Source organism: Eumetopias jubatus, unplaced genomic scaffold, assembly GCF_037043125.1.
Source record: "Eumetopias jubatus isolate StellerSeaLion01/CBP00866 unplaced genomic scaffold, mEumJub1_p1.0 scaffold_2, whole genome shotgun sequence".
Taxonomy (NCBI): domain Eukaryota; kingdom Metazoa; phylum Chordata; class Mammalia; order Carnivora; family Otariidae; genus Eumetopias; species Eumetopias jubatus.
In genome coordinates this window covers 165,502,172-165,510,818 of record NW_028274808.1, presented here as the reverse complement: position 1 = coordinate 165,510,818, position 8,647 = coordinate 165,502,172, and the positions used below count along the sequence as shown (strand labels likewise).

Genomic DNA, 8,647 nt, shown 5'->3' with positions numbered 1-8,647 from the left:
AGGAACTTTTGATAAGATAATTCTACCTTAAAATAATTAGGTAAGCTTGGGCTTATAGCACATTTAGAGGTCAGAATTGAGTCTGCTCACATTATGGTGTTTATTTATCAGAACTGTTCCTTGTCCGGCCACTAGGGTCTCATTTATATAATCTGGAGAACAGGGAGAGGGGTTGGGAAGGTAAGAGAAAAAAGGGAAAAATTAACCAAGGTACCCAGAAACTGATGGAGATAATTTGCCTAAGAAGTTCTCAAGATACAGAAATTCAAATCCACATTTCCTTGCTGTTCTTTTTTTTCCCTTGATGTTCTTAAAGGAAATATGCATTCTTTTTCTTTTCTTCTGATTGAACACACAACCTGAGTTTGAAAACCCAATGTTGAATAGAATTATACATTACTTTGTCGTTGCCAGTCTCCAGAGTATGTAGTTACAGAGCTGCCCAGCAGAAGCAGCACTTAGGGGAAAAAAAAAAATAGCTCAACTTAGGAAGAGATGAAATGTCTTCCTGTAGCTTTGGCGACAGTGGGGCCTCAGCAGCTGACAGTATTAAAAAGGGCGAGAGTAGAAGAAATAATTCTTGGATGCCCTGTGGTTGATAATTGACATGGTCATGATATCCAGAAAATACACCGCAGGATGATTGGAGTGATTTTGGCAGGAAATTACTTGCTTAAAACTGGAAATTCTGTAATAACAGGTGGACAGTAAAGGAGCAGAGCCAGAAAATATATTTTTTCTAAATTTGACCCTTTTGTCAACCCTGGTCTTTCTCAGCCATGCAACAAATTAGATATACGTGTCTGGGAATCATTTCTAAACACCCACTGAATTATATGAGTCTCCATTTACTAGTTAGTAAATGAAAGAAATATTAATAGGTATTACATGTTTAATTAGGGAATCATTTAGGAGCATAATATGTGTTCAGTACTGTGTTACATGCCTGGAACAATTGGAGAGATCCAATGCATTTAGGGGAAAATTAGCATGCAAACATGAGAGTTTTACATAATGGGCAGAAATTCATTATGTAGAAAATAAATACTTAGGACATATTTTCCCAGAGAAGGAAAAAAAAATATAAATGGTTTGGGATGCATTCTAAAAGGTGGCATTAGAAATAGTGACAAAGCAAATTTTAAACTCTAGAATGTTAAGTTCTACAAAGGCATTTTTTTTTTGATTTTCTGTATGTGAGAACCCAGAACATAATGGATATTGAATAATTGTTAAATGAATGAATGCTGAATTGTTGAAACACTTTAAAACTATTATATTCCTTTTTGTGATGATACTTGAGATGCTCTAATTAGAGAGAAGTTTTTCTCTTTGTACTTAAACTTGGCAGTAAATATGGCTAAGGTTGACCAACTTCTGTCTCATATCAATTAAAATTTTCATGGATTTTTACTCAAATGCAGTCCTTAATGAGCAGCTGTCCAGGGCAGTAATAATGATGATAACACATTGCCCTTACACCATCTCCCTTACCCATGGAAACCTAAGTGCTTTACCAACAGTAATTATCATAGCTCTTACGGGAGGTAGGAAAGTATAATTAACATCATTTGCAGACAAAGTAGAAATAGAGATATTAAGCAACCACCTTCAAGAAATGTAGTAAGTCAGTTTTTTATTATTTTAAAATGTCAGTCTTCAGATCTTTTTTATTGAAGTATAATTAATATATATTAGTTTTAAGTGTACAGCATAATGATTTGGTATTTGTATATAGTGTGAGATGATCACTACAGTAAGTCTAGTTAATATCTATTACCATACATAGTTACAGATTTTTTTCTTGTGCTGTGATGAGAAATTTTAGGATTTACTGTCTTAGCAACTTTCAAATATGCAATACAGTACTAATAATAGTCTCTGTGCTGTATATTACATCCCATGACATTTATTTTATAGTGGGAGGTTTGTACCTTTTGACTCCCTTCACCCATTTTGCCCCCTCTCCACCCCACCTCTGGCAACCACCTATCTGTTTTCTATATCTCTGAGCTTATTTTTTTGTTTTGTGTTTTTTTGTTTGTTTTTTTTTTTTTTTGGTTCCACATATAAGTGAGATCATATGATACTTATATTTTTGTCTTATTTCACTTAATACCCTCAAAGTCCATCCATGTTGTCACAAATGGTAAAATTTCATTCTTTTTGATGACTGAATATTTCTGTGTGTCTATGTCACATTTTTTTTATCCACTCATTGTCAATGGATGTTTACACTGTTTTCATATCTTCATGATTATAAATAAAGCTGCAATGAACATGGGGATGCATATATATTTTCAAGTTAGTGTTTTCATTTTCTTTGGATAAATACCCAGAATTAGAATTTCTGAATCATCTATTCAATTTTTAATTTTTGAGGAAATTCTATATGGTTTTCTAAAGCTTTTTTTTTTTTAAAGATTTTATTTATTTGACAGAGAGCACAAGCAGAGGGAGAGAGGAGGAGAAGCAGGCTCCCTGCTGAGCAAGGAGCCCGATGTGGGACTCGATCCCAGGACCCTGGGATCATGACCCGGGCCGAAGGCAGCCACTTAACCGACTGAGCCACCCAGGCGTCCCATCTATACGGTTTTCTATAGCACCTAGACCAATTGACATTCCCACCAACATTGCATAAGGGTTTCTTTTTCTCCACTTCCTAAGCAACACTTATTATTTTTTCTGTTTTTGATAATGCCATTCTAACAGGTATGAGGTGATAACCTTTTTGTGGTTTTGTTTTGCATTTCCAATGATTAGTGATGCTGAGAATCTTTTCATGTGCCTATTTGCCATATAGATCTTCTTTGGAAAAATGTCTATTCAGTTTTTCTGCCCATTTTTTAGTCACTTTATTTTTGCTATTGAGTTGTATGGGGTGTTTTTTTTTTTTAATGTATTTTGGATATTTGCCCCTTATCGGATGTATGATCTATAATTATTTCATTCCATTTGTTGCCTTTTCATTTTGTTGATGATTTCCTGTACTGAGCAGAGACTTTTTGCTTTGATGTAGTCCCACTTGTTTATTTTTGCTTTTGTTGTCTTTGCTTTTGATGTCAAATCCAAAAATTTATTGCCAAGACCTATGTCAAGGAGCTTACTGACTATGTTTTCTTCTAAGAGGTTTATAGTTTCATATCTTACTTTCTTTTTATTTTTCTCATTAAACTTTTGTTTTAATGAGTCTCAAAATTCTGTGACAGATTTTTGGTCAAGTTGTTTACATTAAAAAGTACTGATTTTAAAAACTAATAACTTAAGGGGTGCCTGGGTGGCTCAGTCATTAAGTGTCTGCCTTCAGCTGAGGTCATGATCTCAGGGTCCTGGAATCAAGCCCCGCGTCGGGCTCCCTGCTCGATGGGAAGCCTGCTTCTCCTTCTCCCACACCCCCGGCTTGTGTTCCCTCTCTCTCTGTCAAAATAAATAAATGATATCTTAAAAAAAACCCAAAACACTATAACTTAAAACTGCCACACACACAAAAAAAACAAATGGTCCACAAAATATTCTTCTTTCCTTCTGAATGTTTTATGATGCATTGTTATCATTAACCAGTCTTCACTTAAACTTAAATGGCCAACTGACACAAACAGTTCTGAGACCGTTCTTCCACCACTGATTAAGACTGGGATGGCAGGTATTGGGGATAATATTCATTTAGCCTTCTGAGCTTTCTGGGCAGACTTGGTGACCTTGCCAGCTCCAGCTGCCTTCTTATCCACTGCTTTGATGACACCCACAGCAACCGTCTGTCTCACATCATGAGCAGCAAAACGGCCCAGAGGAGGATAGTCAGAGAAGCTCTCAACACACATAGGCTTGCCAGGAACCATATCAACAATGGTTCATCACCAGATTTCAAGAACTTGGGACCATCTTCTAGCTTTTTTCCAGAACAACGATCTATCTTTTCCTTCAGCTCAGCAAACTTGCAAGCAATGTGAGTTGTGTGACAATCCAGCACAGGTCAATATCCAGCACTGATTTGGCCTGGATGGTTCAGGATAATCACCTGAGCCATGAAGTCAGCTGCTTCCATTGGTGGGTCATTTTTGCTGTCACCAGCCACATTGCCACGACGAACATCTTTGACAGATATGTTCTTGACACTGAAGCCCACAGTGTCCCCAGGAAGAGCCTCAGTCAAAGCTTCATGGTGCATTTCAACAGACTTGACTTCACTTGTAACATTGACTGGAGCAAAGGTGACCACCGTGCCAGATTTAAGAACACCAGTCTCCACTCGGCCCACAGGGACAGTACCAATACCACCAATTTTGTAGATGTCCTGGAGAGGCAGACGCAAGGGCTTGTCAGTTGGACGAGTTGGTGGCAGAACGCAATCCAGAGCTTCAGTCAGTGTGGTTCCACTGGCATTGCCATCTTTATGGGTGACTTTCCATCCCTTGAACCAAGGCATGTTAGCACTTGGCTCCAGCATGTTGTCACCGTTCCAACCAGAAATTGGCACAAATGCTACTGTGTTGGTGTTGTAGCCAATTTTCTTAATGTAGGTGCTGACTTCCTTGATGATTTCCTTGTATCTCTTCTGGCTGTAGGGTGGCTCAGTGGAATCCATTTTGTTAACACCAACAATTAGTTGTTTCATACCCAGTGTGTAAGTCTGAAGGGCATGCTTACAGGTCTGCCCATTCTTGGAGATACCTGGTTCAAATTCACCAACACCAGCAGCAACAATCAGGACAGCACAGTCAGCCTGAGATGTGCCTGCAATCACGTTTTTGTTAAAGTCTCTGTGTCCTGGGACATCAGTGATGGTCACATAATACTTGCTGGTCTGGAATTTCCACAGGGAGTTATCAGTGGTGATACCATGTTCACATTCAGCTTTCAGTTTATCTAAGACCCAGGCGTACTTGAAGGAGCCCTTTCCCATCTCAGTAACCTCCTTCTCAAATTTTTCAATAGTTCTTTTGTACATCCCACCACATTTGTAGATCAGATAACCAGTAGTGGTAGACTTGCCCGAATCTACATGTCCAATGATGACGATTGTTGATGTGAGTCTTTTCCTTTCCCATTTTGGTTTAGGTTGAGTGGTGGTTTTCACAACACTTGTGTTCTGGTGGCAAACCTGTTGCGAAAAAGCTCATGTCTTATTTTCAAGTCTTCAATCCATTTTGAGTTAATTTTTGTGGATGGTGCAAGATAGTGGTCCAGTTTCACTCTTTTGCATGTGGCAGTCTAGTTTTCCCAGCACCATATATTGAAGAGACTGTCCTTTCTCCATCATATATTCTTGGCTCCTTTTGTCATAAATAATTGACCGTATATGTGTAGGCTTGTTTTTAGGTTGGCTGTTCTGTTCTATTGATCTATGTGTCTGTTTTTGTGCTGATACCATACTGTTTTGATTACTATTGAATTTGATTACTATTTGAAATCAGGAAGTATGTTGCCTCCAGCTGTGTTCCTCTTCCTCAAGATTGTATTGGCTATTCAGGGTCCTTCATGGTTCCAAACAAATTTTAGGGTTGTTTGTTGTATTTCTATGAAAAATGCCATTGGGATTTTTGATAGGGATTGCATTGAATCTGTAGATTGCCTTGGGTAGTATGAACATTTTAACAATATTCTTCCAGTCCATAAGCATGGATTATCATTTGATTTATTTGTGTCATCTTGATTTTTTTTTTTTTTTTTTTTTTTGATCAGTGTCATAGTTTTCAGTGTATCAGGTTTTTTACCTCTTTGGTTAAATTTATTCCTAGATATTTTATTCTTTTGATGCAATTGTGAGTTTTTTTTTTAAGTTTATCTTCTTGATAATTTGTCATTAGTGTTTAAAAATGCAACAGATTTCTGTATATTGCTTTTGTATTCTGCAGCTTTACTGAATTCATGTATTCTAACAGTTTCTTTGGTGGAGTCTTTATTATTATTTTTATATGTAGTATCACATCATCTGCAAATAGAAACAGATTTAATTTTTCCTTTCCCATTTGGATATTTGTTTCTTTTTCTTGCCTAATTGCTCTGGCTGGGATTTGCAGTACTATGTTGAATAAATATGGTGAGTATGGGTGTCCTTGTCTTGTTCCTGAATTTGAGAAAAAGCTTTCAGCTTTTTGATATTGAGTATGATATTAGCTGTGAACTTGTCTTTATTATGTTGAAATATATTCCCTCTATGCACACTTTATTGAGAGTTTTTTTTTATCATGAACAGATGTTGGATTTTGTCTGGTACTTTTTTTTTTTTCATTTCTTAAGATGATCATGCAATTTTTATTTTTCATTTTGTTAATGTGGTGTATTCGTGTTGGTTTGATTTATGCATGGTGAGCCATCCTTGCATGCCAGGAAAAAATCCCACTTGATCATGGTGTATGATCCTCTTAATGTATCATTGAATTAGATTTGTGAATATTTTGTTGAAGATTTTTGCATCTATGTTCATCAAGGATATTGGCCCATAATTTTCATTTCTTGTAGTGTCCTTGTCTGGTTTTGGTGTCAAGGTAATGCTAGCCTCATGAAGTAAGTTTGGAAGTGTTTCCTCCTTTTCTGTTTGCTTGGAAGAGTTTAAGAAGGAAGTGTAGTATTAATTTGTCTTTCACTGTTTGGTAGAATTCACCAGTGGAGCCTTGACGTTCTGGGCTTTTGTTTGTTGGGAAGTTTTTCATTAAGATCCAATCTCCTTACTGGTAATTGATCTGTTCAGATTTTCTATTCCTTCATGTTTAGTCTTAAAGGGTTTTATGTTTCTAGAAATTTATTTCTTCTGGATTGCTCAATTTGTTGGCATATAATTGTTCACAGTAGTCTCTTATGATCTGTGTTTCTGTGGTATCAGATGTAAGTCTCCTCTTTCAGATTTTGAGTTTTCTCTTTTTCTTGGTAAGTCTGGTAAGTCTAGCTAAAAGTTTGTTAATTTTGTTTATCTTTTCAAAGTATGAGCTCTTGGTTTCATTATCTTTTCTATTATCTTTTTAGTCCCTGTTTCATTCATTTCTGTTCTGATCTTTATTTCCTTCTACTAACTTCGGGCGTTGATCTTCTTTTTGTATTTTCTTGAGGTGTAAGTTAGGTTGTTTGAGATTTTTCTTGTTTCCTGAGAGTAGGCATTTATCACTATGAACTTCCCTCTTAGAACTGCTTTTGTTGCATTCCACAAATTTTAGTGTACTGTATTTTCATTTGTGTCAAGGTATCTTTTCTCTTTTGATTTCCTTATTGACTGATTGGTTGTTCAGTTATATGATGTTTAATCTCCACATACTCTTGAATGCTCCAGTTTTCTTTTTGTTATTGATTTCTAGTTTCATATCATTATGGTTGGAAAAGATGTTGATATGATTTAAATCTTCTTAAATTTGTTAACAGTTGTTCTGTAGCCTAACATATGATCTATCCTGGAGAGTATTCCATATGCACTTGAAAAGAATGTGTATTCATTGCTTTTGGATAGAATGTTCTGTATGTATCTTTTAAGTCAACGTGGTCTAATATGTCACATTGGAATCATAAGGAAATATTAAGGCCAACGTTTCCTTATGATTTTCTATCTCTATGATCTATCCATTGATGTAAGGGGGTATTATAGTCCCCTACTATTATTGTTTTGCTATCTATTTCTTCGTTTAGTTTTGTTAATATTTGCTTTACATATTTAGGTGACCCAAAGATTTTATTATTAAGCCTTGGAATCAGTGAATGACCAATATCTGGTAACTGTTTAAATCATTAGTTTGGATGGTATTAAGATGATGGAAAGGAAGATAAATTTTTAGCTTTATGAATCAATGTACTTCTTGAGATCTGATTTGAATTCTTGTACTAATTGATGGGTGCTAATAGGTTAAGAAAAGTATACATCTCTTGGGAAGCTTCTATATAAGTTTATTTGGTCTGTATAAATTTAGGAATGCAGTAGTTATTCAGTTATCAAGTTGAAATAATTGCTATCACATGTTTGAGTCCCTGTTCTTAAAGCTCTTCTGCTTTTTTCTCTTTGCTTATGAAAATGGCCCCACCCTAGACACTAAGATCAATCTTGACCTGTCAAGGGGATCTAAAGAACAATTAAGTTACGTTGATTCACCATTAGAGTAAGCTTACTTTTGATTTTGACTTGATCTAGTTTTTCTTTCTCTTTTTTTAATTGTATTTATTTATTTGAGAGAGAGAGAGAGAAAGCATGCACACATGAGCGTGGGAGGGGCATAGGGAGAGGGAGAGAAGAATCCCAAGCAGACTCCTGCTAAGCAAGAACCTGAGACAGGTCTCAATTCCACGACCCTGAGCCAAAACCAAGAGTGAAACACTCAACTGACTGAGCCACCCAGGAGGCACCACTTTATCCTGTTTTTCACTTATAGTGATAAAAATGCTTCATTGATGTGTGTGTGTGTGTGTGTGTGTGTGTGTGTGTGTCAGGATATTTCTGACACAAGTGACAGAAAACCAAATCCAAATGGATATAAGCAAAGAAGTTTATTGCCTCTTCCAAGTAAAAACTTTAGAGGTAGAATTGGCTTCAAGTATGGTCTCATTGATGTCAAACATAATCCAAGATTTAGTTTTTCTTCTTCTCATGCTCACCTCTCATCAGTACCTTGGCTTTACTCTTGGGCTAGATGTGGTCACAAGACACAGCTTCAGTTATAATCTTTGAAGT

General features: G+C 36.3%; 1 pseudogene; it reads right to left on the bottom strand.

The window, feature by feature from the left end:
- Positions 1–3,587: 3,587 nt before the first annotated feature.
- LOC114197570 (elongation factor 1-alpha 1 pseudogene) lies at positions 3,588–5,048 on the bottom strand (annotated as a pseudogene).
- Between the last annotated feature and the right edge of the window lie 3,599 nt (positions 5,049–8,647).